The sequence below is a fragment of the Pteropus medius genome, unplaced genomic scaffold (genome assembly GCF_902729225.1).
Source record: "Pteropus medius unplaced genomic scaffold, Ma_sr-lr_union100, whole genome shotgun sequence".
NCBI lineage: Eukaryota > Metazoa > Chordata > Mammalia > Chiroptera > Pteropodidae > Pteropus > Pteropus medius.
Window position 1 is genome coordinate 9,202,598 of NW_024350927.1, and position 15,318 is coordinate 9,217,915.

The window sequence follows — 15,318 nt, forward strand, 5'->3', positions numbered from 1 at the left end:
ATCGCTCCAGGAGGCCCGGAGTCCCGACACCTGTGCCTTCTCCACGCGAACACACTCGCCGGAGCTCGGGGCGGCGTGACAAGGCCCCGCGGGGCGTCAAGCCCCCGCCTCGCTCTCGCTGCGGGCGGGAGCCTCGGGCCGTCAAGTGCAGCCCCTCGCCTGCCGGAAGCTGCTTTCGGCCCCTCGGTGGGATGTAACCCACAGGGCCCTGGACCCCAGGGTCAGCCTCTGAGCTCAGCTGGTCTATTTGGACGCCCAGGTGTCCCCACGGAACACTGTTTGTGTTCCCCGTGGGGTCCCGCTTATCCGTCGGGATGGGGCCTTGGTGGCACAGACCCTTCTACCCGATTCGGGGTCGGAGCAAATGCCCCAGCTCGATCTGGACGCACCATAGGCGAAATGAGGAGAAATCTGCCCGGAGGAGGAAAGAAGGAGGGGGGGGAGTTTGCCCGGTGAGCACATCGCGTCTCTGATCTCAAGTCTCCGTGGGATCTGCCGTGTGACTCTGAGCGTCATTGACCCCCTCGGCCTTCGTTCTGCCTCCCGTAGCATGTGGGGGTGCAGTGGGCACTGTAGGGTGACCCCCAACTAGTCATGCCCCTGATGCGCCTCTAGCCAATGGAACGTGGTGAAATGTAGGGTTTCGCAGATGTCACAAAGGTCCCTGATCAGTTGATTTTGAGTTAATCGGAAAGGACGTCACCCAGGGCGAGCCTGCCCTAGTCCAGTGAACATCCTGCCAAAGGGACTGGGCCATCTCTGGGGTTAGAGTCTCCTGTCCCCAAGAAGCAAGTGCCATGTTGAGAGAAGAGCCGTAACAAGGCCACATGGCAGGGGTCCACAGGGGCCTCTAGAACCAAAGGGCAGCCTCCTGCTGACAGCCAGCGAGAAGCTGGGCCCTCGGCCCCCCAGCCGAGAGCGACTGAATCCTGCCAATGACCTGGATGACCTTGAAAGCGGGCTCCTCCCCGGTTGGTCCCTCAGGTGACAGTACGGCCCGTGCCACACTGTGATTACAGCCTCTGAGCCCTGAGCAGAGGACTCGGGTGAGCCATGCCCAGATGCCTGACCAATGAAACCGTGACAAAATAATGTGTGTTGTCTTGAGCCTCCATACTCGTGGTGATTCGTCGCTCAGATAGGAAACTGACCCTCCGTGAGGCCGCAGAGACGAGGTCGGAGGACAGCGCTCGGCCCTCTTCCGAGTCACCTCGCTCGGCCGCTTCTCTCCTGGTCCCATTCGCTCATTCAGCTGCCAGGTGCCAGTTGCTGGGTGTGGCCCTGTCCTCCCCACGTCCCCGCAGTTTTGGCAAAGCTGCTGCGAAGTCGCCATTGGGTGGTCATTCCAGAGAGGTGAACTAGCACCCATGGGACTTCATAAGCTTTCGCTAACTGCTCCTATGCTATTTGCGACGGTCACGGCCCGTCTTTTGGCGTCACGTGTGTGACACGATCGTATACGTTCGTTAGCTTAAAGATCATCAGATGAGCGTGCTGAGCACGGCTGCCTCGCGGGCACGCCTCCCCCGTTTCGTTCGGTGCTGTTCTAAGCGTGTCGAAGTCTATTTATCATCTCAGCACCAACGATGTGTAAATTAAGGAGCGGATGGATGGACGGCTGAGCGGACAGACGTGCGTTTACAGTCTTCCAGGCACGTAATGCTTTAGCCTTGGAAACGGAAGGCGACCCCCCCCCCAGTGGAGCAGACGCTGCCTCAGCAGTCAGGCTCGGCAGACAGTGAGCTCGTCTCCCCAGGGATAACCTGCCAAGGATAACGTTTTGGCAGGTTATCTCCACGCGGTTCCTCAGTACATTGCTGTCAGTCGAAGGTCGGTTTGCGAAGCAGGGATTTAGAGTGAGCGCGGAGTCAGAGCTGCGGCCGGCCTGTCTCGCTCGGCGGGTCTGTCTCTCGGCTTCGACGAGCGCTGATCAGTTGTCGACTCGAGCCTGTCGTGGCGTCTGGGCTCACGGGCCGCCGGCTCCCGTTGCCTGCGGCTGCCTGTCAGCACGTGTCAGCTTACAGCGGATCCTCTGAAGCCAGGACAGAGGCCGGAGGACATTCCGCAGACAGGGGCTGCGTGGCGGGCGGGGAAGGGGACGTGGGCGGAGAAGTGGGGGAAGGGGACGTGGGCGTGCACAAGCCACCATCCAAGCGCTGGGTGTGTGTTTTCCCGCTTTTATTTGCAATTTAAAAATTGACATATATGTGTGCACGTAGCTGTGCATTTGTGTATATGGTGTATGTGTGTGCACGCATGTGCCTATTTGCATGTGTATTTGCACACCTCTCTGCCGGTGCATGCATGCGAGTACGTGTGCATATTCATGCATGTGCACGTGTATCACGAGTCTGTGTGCCTGTCCGTGTGTGCTCATGTGTATATATGTGTGCATTCATATGTGCGCATATGCACAGGCACACTATATGTGCGTGTGCGCACACATATGCACACACGTGCACATATGTGCACGTGTACATGTATGTGGCCCCAAGCCTGTGTGTATATGTGCCTGCACATTGTGCAGAGGTGTGTTTTTGTGTATATGTGCATGTGCGGGTGTGTCTGTGCATGTAGTCACACATACATACGTGCAAGCATATGCACGGACGCGGTGTGCACATGCACACGCAGCTACATATAAATGCATGTGCACGCACACGCCTACACATACATGCGCACACACGGCATATGTACTGTGTTACGCGTGTGCAGGTGCATACACGTGATCGCCCCTGCACACTTGTACGAATGTGTGTGTGTGACCTGGTCCGTGGTTGGACCGCCAGGCCTCTACAGGGGGGACTCAGGCTCACGCCGCCTGGAGCCGCATTTGCGTGGCATTTCTGAGCACGCGGTCAGGACTCCGTGGGCGTGCTTCCCCGATCACCTCTCTGCCTTGTCTCGTCTAGGTCTGAGGGGCCTTGTCCTAAGACAGAGAATGTTCGTCCCAGATGTGTGGTCAGCCTCCCTCCTGTGGAATGTACCTCCACGTAAGCAGGGTCACCGCTCTGTCCCCGGTGCCCGGGCCGCCTGCTCTGCTTCTCCAGATTTCTCAGTCCCTCCATCAAAGCTCTATAGTTACGTCTTTCCCTATTTCCACCTCAAAAGGAAAACCAGGACCCTCAAGCTTACAGCTCTGGGGGCCTGTCACCCCCGGACGGGTTTCTTGGACGTTGTGGGCAGGATGGGCCAGATGCGCTCTGTGCTTTTAGTCAGCAAACAGTAGGTGCCGCTATGCTGAGGGTCCCTGTTACCAGGCGGCATTTAGATGCTTGGATGCAGGCATGAGCAAGACAGACTCGGTTCGGACGGAGAGGGGCGCAGAGACAGACTCTGGACAGCGGCCACCACCGGTGTGGGGTGGGGTTTCGGAGTGGGGTGAGGGCAGCCTCAGCATCCTGCAGAGTGGACAGGGGAGGCCTCGGGGAGACGGTGATGGGAGGGCAGGGAGGGGCAGGGGAAGGGGGAACCTAGAGAGGGGACGTTCCTGCAGAGGGGACAGCTGGAGCGAAGACTGGGGTGAAGACTGGGGTCACCCCAGACGCACTGAGGGCCAGCGCGAGGCCGGGAGGGAAGTCGGCGTGGGGCTGGGGGGCCGGCCACGCGGAGTCCCGGCTGTGAGCGCTCTGGCTTTTTCCTGGATGAACCGGAAAATGATTGTGAGGTTCTGCTCAGAGGTTTGTGGCCTCCCGCGGGGCCTGCGTGTTGAGGGGAGCGCTTGGGACGCGAGGGCCAAAGCAGGGATCTGGGGGGACATGGGCGACGGTGGCCCTGGCCAGGTCGGGAGAACCCGGAAGGAGCTGGGCGAAGGGGTGAGATTTTGGGGAGACTTGGAAAGTAGAGGCAACGAGTTTTCCTGTGGATGGGAAGAGGGGGCGAGACAGGGTGGATGGAGCTGGCACCCCGAGAGCAGAGCTTGTGGGCGGAGGGGGCTGCCACACGTCCAGGGGGCGACGTCAGGCAAACAGCCAGGCGCGGGTGCCGAGTGGGCGATGCACCCACAAGTCTGGGGACCAGGAGCGACATCGGCACCTGAGCGACGCAGAGGTTGAAGTTAAGTGTCTGGTGCTCACAGCTCTGAGTCTGGGCGAGGTCACCGAGGGGTGAGCGTGGACAGAAGCAGGGCCTGAGCTCTCGCTGGGCAGCGCCGATGCAGGGAGAGGGTGGACCAGAGGAGCAGACGGAAGGGACGGCGTGGGCAGGAGGACACTGTTTGCAGCCCGGGGGTGGAGTGGGGGAAGGAGGGTCTGCTGGCCCCGCGGGTAGCCTGAGGTGCCGTAATTCCAGCCAGGCGAGGGGCTGAGCTTCGGGTTTTACAAAGAGGGGGCGTTGGCGACCACCGGCCCCAGGGTCTGAGTCTCGTCCTGAGATTTCGGCTCTGATGTCTCTGGAAGCTCGAGCCTGTGCCAGGCTGACGACCTCCCTCCCTGATTTCCCTGTGGCGGCCCCACGGGAGGATTCCGGGACCGCTCTTGGACCTCCGTGGCTGTGATCAAGTGCAAACGTGGCACTGCTGGTGGCCTTCGCGACGCTCCGCGGACCGAGCTTGTGAGAGAAGAAGGCACCGGGGCGGAGGGAGGAAAACGGACCGGAACCACGTCCATCCTGGATCCGCCCTCTGCTCCAGCCGCTTAGTCACTGGAGCTGAGAAAAAGGGGATGTTCCCTGTCGCCTGGCGAGGGAGGCAGGCTGATCTTGAAATGCAGCATCGCGCTTCCCCCAAGACAGGTGGGGTCGCAAATCCTGTTTCCCACCAGCTCGCTTTGGCCCCTTCGCCTGGTTCTTTAAACAGCCGAACAAGCAGGAAGCAGAAAGTGGCAAAAGGCGTTTCAAGAGCTTGTCTCTGGGGACAGAAAACCTGTTCCCGAACAGATGACAGATGAAACAATAACTGTATTATTATTGCCTTCGGTGTTTTGAATAAAGGCCTATGGGGATCTTCAAATCCTGAAATTTCTGAATAGGAGTCAGTGTTTACAAATCCCAGGGGCCAGGGGGCAGGGCTGACGGTCCCCGAGCCACGCCTCCCCGCCACTCTTGTCCCCTCCTGCCTTAGGACGCACAGTGTGTCTCCACCAAGAGCACAAGTCACGGCGCAAGTCACAGCTGGCCGCGGTCTCTGCAGATGCAGGAGAAGGAAATCGAGCGGGATACAGAGACGCCGTGACCCGTCTGTGACGATTCACTCCAGGGGGGACATGGGAGCACTTGGGGGAGGGACTAGGCAGAGGAAGCCTGAGGGGCAGGGGGACGTCTGCTCTGTGTCTGTGTCATCTCGTGCCCGAGAGATCTCTTGGCTTCTGCGTTCATCCCGTCACATTTTCTGAAATCCAGGGCCTGGCTCATGCCCGTAAATCTTTTGCCAGCTCTAATTTTCCGCGGAATTCTGGTTTGATAGCTTATTGCTCATCTCGGCTCGGCATCCACGTGCTCGATGGCACGTGTCATTGCAAGTGGCCCGCAGCGATCGGATCGCCTTCGTTTTAGTCGTGTGCGTAAGTCTTCCGTCTTACCTACTGAAATGTCACCCCCGCGAGGGCAGGGGCCGCTCGGTTCTGTCCACCCTTGCATGGCCTGTGTCTAGTGGAGAGTCTGGCACACAGTAGGTGCTCAAACATTGCCTGTGGTTGAATGAAAAATTGCATGAGTCTCTCCAAAGTAGAGAAGCTGCTGCTGGGCTGGGTGTTTGCAGAGCAGTTATCGGCGTGCAGGCACCGGTGACCTGGCTAAGTTAGCACACGGAAGGCGGCACCGACTGCAGCCTCTCGGACCCAAGGGGCTGTTCTCTCTAAGGTCCGCTGTGCAGCCACACAGCTGGGTGAGCCAAGCTCGGCTTGCCACAGCACGTGGCCACCTCTGTGCACACTCTTGCCTGGGACACGTGACTCTGGTCAACCCTTAAGGACAAGTGCGCTCTGTACTTGCTTCCGGTGCATACTTTCCCCTGAGTTTAGCAAGCAAGCCTCGGCTTCTTCCCCAGGCAGTCTGCCGCTTCGCCACATGGACCACGCGACACCTGTCAGCCGGCTGCCGCGGGTTCTCCTGTCTGTGTGGGGGACGGGACTGTCATCTCGGAGACGACCCAGAGCCGTGCTCTTTCATCCGCCAGTGTCCCATCCCACCGTCTCAGTGGCGCGCGGCTGCTGGTGCTCCGCGTACCTAAAACGCTATCACAAACACACCGCTTTGCGTTTTTGAGAGCGTCCAGTTAGCCCCGGACAACCAGCGAGGGACGAGACCAGGACGAGAGGCCTGGGGTCCGTCTCCCCCCCTTGGGTCTGGCTTCGAGCCTGGCCGGCGCATGGGGCGGGGGTGGGAGTGGGGTGGGCAGCACGGCCGAGCCGCCCAGAGACAAACGTGCCAACGTCGGTTTTCTTCCTACGCTACGCCTTGAATTTCACAAATGTGACATTTCGTTTCAAGAGGAAATCAATATTGCGATCGGCAAATAGACACGAATGCTGCATTCATTCTGCGAAATGTTACAGCGGCATCGCAAGATCGCAAGCACTTCTCCGCCCGCCCCCGCCATAGGGCGGGAGGGGACGTTTGAACACGTTTTGCTCAAACAGAAATGAGAGGGGAGGGGGGAGCGGAAGGGGCGGCAGGAAATTACACGTGAACGTTTGATTCCAGAACGGGAGGGCGCCACCTGCCCCTCCTCCGCCCCCCGCTGGGCCCCTGTTTCCTTGGTCATAGGTGGCAGAGTCTGAGCAATGACGGATGGCGCTCACTGTGTCACTTGGCACAGCCTCCTTCAAGTGTGAGTTTAGGTGTGACATTCGCTTCGACTGAGATTTGCTCGACGATTGCTCCACGCTGGACTCTGGACTGGAAGCCGAGGAGAGAGGGGATGGCGGGCCGCCCCCCGGTGTAAGTCCTGCTCGCTGCACGTTCCCCTGGACCCTCCCCTGCCCCAGCCCGCCCAGCCAAGGCTTCTCCGTTGACGTTAGCAGTGATACCTGCTTGACCTTGACCTTCTCACGGTCCATCCATAGGCCCTCTGTGTCCTCGAAGATGCTTTGCAAAAGGCACGTGACTTGTGAGGATCAAGGAGACACAGGGAGGGTAAGTAAGGGACTGGCTTGAGGCCACAGTGTGAGGAGGTGGCAGGATGGGATTCAAAGCATCGTCTGCCTGATGGGGCTGATGCTCCCCCTGCCGCCCCCCCCCACCCCGCCCCCAGACCAGGCTGCGGCACCACAGATAAAAGCCAGACCTCATTGGGACGCCCTGATGAGGGGCTGTCTGGTTCCAGCCCGTCCGCTTCGTATAGTCATTGTCATCGTTTTGTCTCCAAGCCTTTGAAATAACGCACCTCCCCTGAGCAACGCCGGCGGCATCTTCCTTCTCTCCCCGTTGCAGATAGGAAGGGAACAAACAGAGGCAGCCTCGGTCCTCGCTGTCACCTGCGGCTGTCTCGGGTCTCTCTGGGGCTCTCGCCTTCCGCATCCAGGTAGCGCGGCTGGCCGGCGTGCCAACCAGCTTCCCGCTTCGGCCCTGAAGCGGTGGGTCTCCGCATGCCTGCTCTGGAGCTTCCATCGACGTGACGATCCCGTGGCCCCACGGGAAAGGCCCCTGCCGGCCCGGCGTGCTCAGCCGAGACCCGAGGGCCAGCTTCGGCTTGGGGTCACCCACGTCTCTGTCCTCTGGTCTGAGCCTATGGTGTGGCAACATGGGTGTGGTGGCCACCAGAAGTGGACATGCCACACATTTAGAGTGGAAGCTGCACGTGGCCTCGTTCTCGCTTCAGAAGCAAGGGCGGAAGAGATGAGCGGACCAAAGTGGGGACCCAGACGGGAGGGATTCCGGGCCCTCGACGTGACGGCGTAGAGTGGCAGCAGAGATGAGTGTGGCCGTGCCGCAGAGGATCGAAGCTGCAAAACACAGGGCCGTGTCGACCTGGGTGCAGGGCCTGGGTCTTGCCTGGGCTCTTTGGAAAGGTTACATGGCTGCTCTGAGGCTTGGTTTCTTCACCTGTAAAATGGGTGTGTATAACGGAACCTTCCTCAAAAAGCTGCTGTGAAAATAAAATAAGACACTCATGCAAGTAGTAAGTCGCTAGTCCACACCTGTCCCAGCGCGGACGCCTGGGTGGTTGTGGTGCTGATGTCGCATCAGCGGTGAGGACGCTGGTGAGGCTGGTGACGGCGGTGTGGATGCAGGCGGCCATTGTCAGGGACATCGCCCCCGGCGTCCGAGTTCCGGGCTGGCCTCTGCCAAACTTCCCCAACTACTGTCCAGGAGTTCGAGGGAAATCTAGAGCTTTCGAACACAGGAGAGGAGAGGCTCACGGCTGATCTGACCTTGAGGTAAAACCGGCTGGAACTTGAATACACGTTCATTGGCCAAGTGCGGGCTGCCAACGCAGACGAGAATTTTCAGAGACTCGGCCACTGAGAGTCTGCACTGACCCAATAACTCTTCCCCCAAGTCTTCACTGAGCTCTGCCCCACATATGAGGTGTGTGGGGGACAGTCCCCAAGCTCAAGGGGGAGTCCCTCTGAAGGTGGGAGACCTGAGAATAATCCCTCTGGAGCTGTCCGGACAACGACAGCTGCTGAGGGCTAGGGCTTGGGAAGCTGTGCAGAGAGAAACTCCTCTGAGGCATTCTGGGAAGAGAGAGACCTCACAAGGGGGTCAAAACATGGAGCAGGACTGGAGAGCAAAGGGAACCCTCCAGCAACCCCAAAAAACTGCAACTGGCCAGGAAGCAGAGAGAGATTCCCTGCAGTTGGGAAAGCTGGTGACTCGACTATACATTACGGCCCTATAGGGAGGAAAAACCTGATTCTACTTCAAAAATATTGTTTGAGCCAGAAGTAAACTGAATTTACAAACTAGAGCTATGGCAAAGCCCAGCCCTACCTAAACTGTGGACCAGAGTACCCCACCTCTTGTAGTGGCCTGACCTAAGAAAAAATACTTCCGTTACTAATGACAACTATTGTTTAAAGCAGTCACTATTGTTTTGTAGAAAATGTTGGCCATATAATAAAACATTTCTAGACATATAAAGAAGCAATAAAATGTGATCTTGCTAAAGAGAAGAAATAGTCAATAAAAGTAGGCCCACAGAGGAAGTGGATGTTAGAATTATCAAGAACTTAAACAATGGCGGTACCGAATAACAAAAGATTGATTGTAACAGCTGGACAACAGATAGGTTAAATATAAACCAATAGTAAAATTTCCACTTCATAAATATAGCATAAGGGAAATAGAAAACCATCACTAGAACACCACAGCCATATTTTCTGCAGGCAGGATCCACTGATGCATGCTGACATTAAACAAACCAGAAAAAGAAAAAAAACAAAACCCAAAGTAAACGGAAAGAAGAAAATAATTAACGTCAGAGTGGAAATAAGATGAAATGGAATAGAAATTTAAAAAATAATAGAAAAAATCGATGAAACTAAGAGATGGTTCTTTAAAAAGATAAACAAAAATGACAAACCTTGAGCCAAAATCATCGGGAAAACAAAAGAGAGCCCAAAGAAATAAAATCTAAATGAAAAAAAATTACAACCGACACCACAGAAATACAAAGAATCACTAAAGAATAGCACAAGTAATTATATGCTAATAAAATTGACAATCTAGAAGAAATTGATAAATTTCTAGAAATATAAATATTCCAAGACTGAACCAAGAAGAAATATAATATTTAAGCAGACCAATTACTAGCAATGAAACTGAAGCAGTAATTAAAAAAAAAAAAAAAAAAAAAAAACTCCCAACAATACATGCAAAATAAAAAAAGTCCTGGTGGCTTTTACCAAACATTTAAAGAAGAATTAATACCTATCCTTCTTAAGCTATTTCAAAAAAAAAAAATCAGAGAAAAGGACACTTTTAAACTCATTCTATGAAGCTAGTATTGCCCCGATACCAAAACCAGACAGGCTTTTTAACAAACAAATAAACAAACAAAAATAACAGGCAATATTCTTGATGAACATAGATGCAAAAAATCTCAACAAAATATTAGCAAACCAGTTTTAACAATACTTTAAAAGATTTTATACAACATCCATAAGTCAATCAATGTGGTACATCAAATCAACAAAATGAAGGATAAAAATCATATCATCTCAGTAGATGCAAAAAAAGTATTTGATAAAATTCAACGTCCTTTGATGATAAAAACTCTTAACAACGTGGATATAGAAGGAACATACCTCCACATCACAAAGGCCGTATGTGACACACCCACAGCTAACATCCTACTCAATGGCGAAAGGCTGAAAGCCTTTCCTCTAAGATCAGGAACAAGACAAGGATGCCACTATCACCACTTCTATTGAACTGAGTATTGGAAGTTCTAGCCACAGTAATCGGACAAGAAAAAGAAATAAAAGGCATACGAATTACAAAAGAAAAGCTAAAATTCTCACTATTTGAAGATGACATGATACTATATATAGAAAACCCTAAAGACTCCACCCCAAAAACTATTAGAACTAATAAATTAATTTAGTAAAGTTTCAGGATACAAAATCAAATGTAGAAGTCTGTAGCATTTCTATGCACCAATAACGAAAAATCAGAAGAGGAAATTAAGAAAATAATCTCATTTATAATTGCATCAAAAAGCTTAAATATCTAGGAATAAATTTAACCAAAGAGGTTGAAAGACCTATATTCTGAAAACTATAAGATATTAAAGGAAGAAATTCAAGAGGATACAAATAAATGGAAGGATATACCATGCTCATGGATCGGAAGGATTCATATTGCTAAAGTGTCCTTACCACCTAAAGCAATCTACAGATTCAATGCAATCCCTGTTAAAATACCTTGTGTTCTTCTCAGAATTAGAACAACTAATCCTAAAGTTTATATAAAACCACAAAAGACCCTGAATAGCCAAAGATAACTTGATAAAGAACAGAGTGAGAGATATTCCATTCCCGAATTTCAAACTATACCAGAAAGCTACAATAATCCAAACAGTATGGTAATGGCGTAAAGACAGATATATAGATCAATGGGATAGAATAGAGAGCTCAGAAATAAATCTTCACTTGCCAGGTCAATTAATCCACGGCAAAGGAGGCAAGGATATACAATGGGGTAAAGACAGTCTCCTCAGTAAGTGATGTTGGCAAAACTGGACAGATACAGGCAAAAAAATGAAATTGGACCATTTTTTTTATACCATATAGAAGAATAAACTCAAAATGGATTAAAGACTTAAATGTAAGACCTAAAACCATCAAGCTCCTAGAAGAAAACATAGGCAATAAACTCTGTGACATCGCTCTTAGCAATATATTCTTGGATGTGTTTCCTCAAGCAAAGTATAAAAATAAACAAAGGAGCTGCACTAAACTAAAAAGGTTTTGCTCAGCCAAGGAACCCATAACGACAACGAAAAGACAATCCGCTGAGTGGGAGAAGATATTCACAAACGAGACACCCAATAAGGGGTCAATATCCGAAATATATAAAGAACTCATACAACTCAACACCGAAAAAACAAACAATCCAATTAAAATGGGCAGAGGACCTGAACAGACATCTCTCCCGAGAGGACATACAGTGGCCGACAGACATGTGGAGAGATGCTCGACATCACTAATCATTGGGGAAATGAAAACCAAAGCCACAGTGAGCTGTCACCTACACCTGTCAGAATGGCTAGCATCAAAAAAAACAAACAAAAACAAATCAACAAATAACGACCGTCGGCAAGGACAGAGAGAGGAGAACCCTGGAGCACTGTTGGCGGGATCGTAAATTGCTGCGGCCGCTACGGAAAACAGTATGGAAGTTCATCAAAAATTCAAAATCGAGCTGCTTTGTGACCCAGCAATGTCACCTCTAGGTCTTTATCCGAAGAAAGCAAAGACACTAATTTGGAAAGGTATCAGCCCCTTATGCCAATTGTGGCGTTATTGACAGTAGCCAAGATATGGAAGCCGCCTGCGAGTCCATCAGCGGATGAATGGATGAAGAAGAGGTGGTTCACACTCACAACGGAATATGACTCGGCCGTGAACATGAATGAGATCTGGTCCGTTGTGACAACGTGCGCGGACCTAGAAGGTGTTATGCTGAGTGAAATAAGTCGGACAGAGAAGCACAAATACCGTATGATCTCTCTTATATGTGGAATTTAAAACAAAACGAATAAACAAACAAAACAGAAACAGACCCATAGATCCAGAGAAAAAGCTGATGGTCGCCTTCGAAGAGGCAGGTGGGAGAATAGGAAGAAACGAAAAAAATCTAAGTAATATCACTACCCAATCTCGTGACCCAGTGCACGAATCATCCATTCATTTTTAAAAAGCAATGGGTATAGTTTAGCGTGTCTCTATTAATGAGTCGATCGTATTTTTAGAAATCACAGACAATGTGTAGGTAGAGGCCATTGTCAGAAAAAGGACTTGGTTGTGTTTTTCTAAGAGAAACGATAGAATTATGTGCGTTTCAGTGAGCCGTTCTACAGGTCACTTAAAAAAGGAGGAAAAAAAGATACTATTTCTTGAGTTGATTTTTCTGTTATTTGCAGCCAAAAACATTGCCAGCAAACACTGTCTTCCTCTCACGTGTTTTAGATAAGGGTCTGAGGGGGACCCTGGTTCTCGCGTCGCTTTGCCGGAGGAGGGCCTGGGACCTGGGTCTGGAGGCCCAGCCTCCCTGAGCTCCCCGTCCTCCTGTCCTGGCTTCTGGGAGGACCCCTGGCTCGTACCTGCCACGCTCGAAGCCAGCGTGTGGAAACCGACCTTCTCGTCCTCCCCTTCCTCGTTTCTTTATTTCCTTGTTCTCTGCCTGATTCCCTTCTTCCTCCCGACAGCCCTCCCCTCTCCCACTGCTTAGAGCAAAAGCCCAGCTTTTGCTCTAAGCTTTGAGTTCTGTCGGTGCCGATGATTTTTGTCCTGTAGCTCCCCTGTTCTTCCTTCCCTTTGTCACCTGGTATCTGTCCCCATTACCTCTCCCTCTCCCTGGATCATTCGACGGTCTCCACCGCTAGGCTCTCTCCGTTTCATCGATGATTTTATTAATCATGTTGAAACATCGCTCGGGTCCTGCTAACCCAATCAGGCTGCAATCGCCCTTCCCTACACGAGAAAGTCCCCAATCTCACGCCTGGCCTCCGGCCCCCGCCCCCACGTCTTCCCCTTGAAACGAGTGTGGCTGACATTCAGAAGGGCATGTCAGCTACGGGCCCTTCGTCCAAGCCTATATTTCTCGGCGTTTTGAGTTGCAGGAACGTTAGATGACCTGGGTAACTCATAGGGGGCATGGCTGGTGGGTGAACCCGGGCATTTGACCCAAATCTAGAGCTCTTGACCCCTCCAGGCGCGATGCGCTGGCCTCCCCGCCTCCCCGCCTCCTGGCCTCCTGGCATTTTCTGCTCTCCCCTTTTAGATATTTCATGTGTCCCCTGCCCTCGCCCACCTGCTCAAATCTTACCAACTCTTCGATGGCGAACTCAACTTCCTATCCCTTTCCAGAGTCTTCCTTGAATATCCCCTTGAAGCCAACCTCTCTGTGACCTCTAACAATTGCAGACCAAGGACTTCAGGCTCCAGCCTCTGTCTAACTTGGCCTCCAGTCTGCAGGCTCTGGAGGGCAAGGCCAGCACCTTGAGTGCCTCTGTGGCTGCACGTGGCCCAGCAGCACCCCTGGCACATAGCAAGTGGCCGATGATGCCACCACGGTGCTTGCAGCACCCCAGGGCCCTGGATGGCGGCCATAGAAGCTGATCAGGCTCCTGGCCCATGAGGGGGTGGGCTACAGGCTGTGGAGCCAGGGAGGGATGTCTAGAGGTGCTTTGCCGGCATCTATTGGCAGGTCATGTCTTCCCAGCATCGAGACGCTTGCTGAGGATCAGATCAGAACAGAACATAACAAAGAGCCACCAGCCAGTAAATAAGATGATCCTTTGACAGTTGGGACTCTTGGGGCTCCAGCGACATCGGTGCCAGCTGGGTGCTTCCATAATGAGGCAGAGGTGGCACCGACAAGCTGTGCGGTTGGTAACAAGCTGTGCTTCTCTACTGGCGGGGACTCCTGCAGGGGACCCGCACAGCAGGCGGCCGCTTTCCTGCCTCCCAGCAGCTCACTCAGCCCCTCGCCCGTGCTGGATGCCTGATCGGCCTTTGTCGTCTCTGTCTTCATGATGCTCGCCGCTCTTTCCACCTGTTGCTCGTCTGTTCGCTTCCGGAAGGGCGTCTGGATTGTCCACAGAAGCCTGGGGAGTGCGAGGTCCCCTCCTGAGGAAGCCAGGATGAGGGGAAGACAGGGACATGGATTTATCACTCGGGGAGAAAGGTGCCTGAAGGGGCTGCTGGCGGTGGCGGGCCCGGAGCCGCACACCGAGGGCTGTCGAGGGGGAAGCCTTGGGCTCCTGACTCAGGAGAGGGTGGGCGCTCATGGGGGGCAGGGGCCCCTTTCGGCACCTGAGATCGGGAGGTGCCTTTGGCAGCCCCGGTGATTCCGCTCTCTTCTATTTTGTTCCGTCACAGGACAGGTGTATATTGTGTCCCCAACCAATCCCAGGCCCAGGGCTGGGCAGGACAGATGGAGATGACGGGAGACCCTTGGCCAAGGAGCTCACGGCCCCGCGCGGAAGGGACCGAGGTAGATGTCGTCAGTACGGATGCCACTGCAGAGACGGGACTTGGGCCTGGCGTGTGCCACGCATGGTGGGGATTAACCCAGTTCGGAGAGGGTGTGGGTTTCCGGGGGTGGCCGGAATGAATGACCACGTCTGGGGGCTCAAAACAACAGCTGTTTATTCTCTCCGAGCTCTGTAAGCCGAAGTCAGAAATAAAGGTGTCGACGGGATGCCGACACGCCCTCTGACGGCTCCAGGGGAGGGTCCTTCCTGCGTCCCCCGGCTGCTGGTAGCTGCAGGCGTCCCTGGCATTCTTGGCTTGAAGATGCATCTCTGTAGCCTCTGCCTTAGTTGTCACATGGCCTCTTCCCTCTGTCTCTGTGTCTCAAATCTCCCTCTGCCTTTCTCTTATAAGGACACTTGTCATTGGAATTATGGATCATCCTGATGCAAGAGAACCTCAAGACTCTTAATTATATGTGCAAGATGCTGTTTTGCAAATATGCTCACATTCACAGAGGGCAGGGGGAGGGCCGTAGTTCCGACAGCTTCCTGGGTGAACCAGTGTCCCCCGTGAGCTGTGTAGCTACAATGGAGTCGTCCAGGTAACCAAAGGAGGAAGGGCACCCCGGGAGGTGAGAACCCGAAGTCGGCGACGGAGGCAGGAGACCCCCGTGAGAGAGCTGGAGCGTGATGCGCAGAGACGTGAGTCGGGGGCGGGAGGTGGGACCAAAGTACCG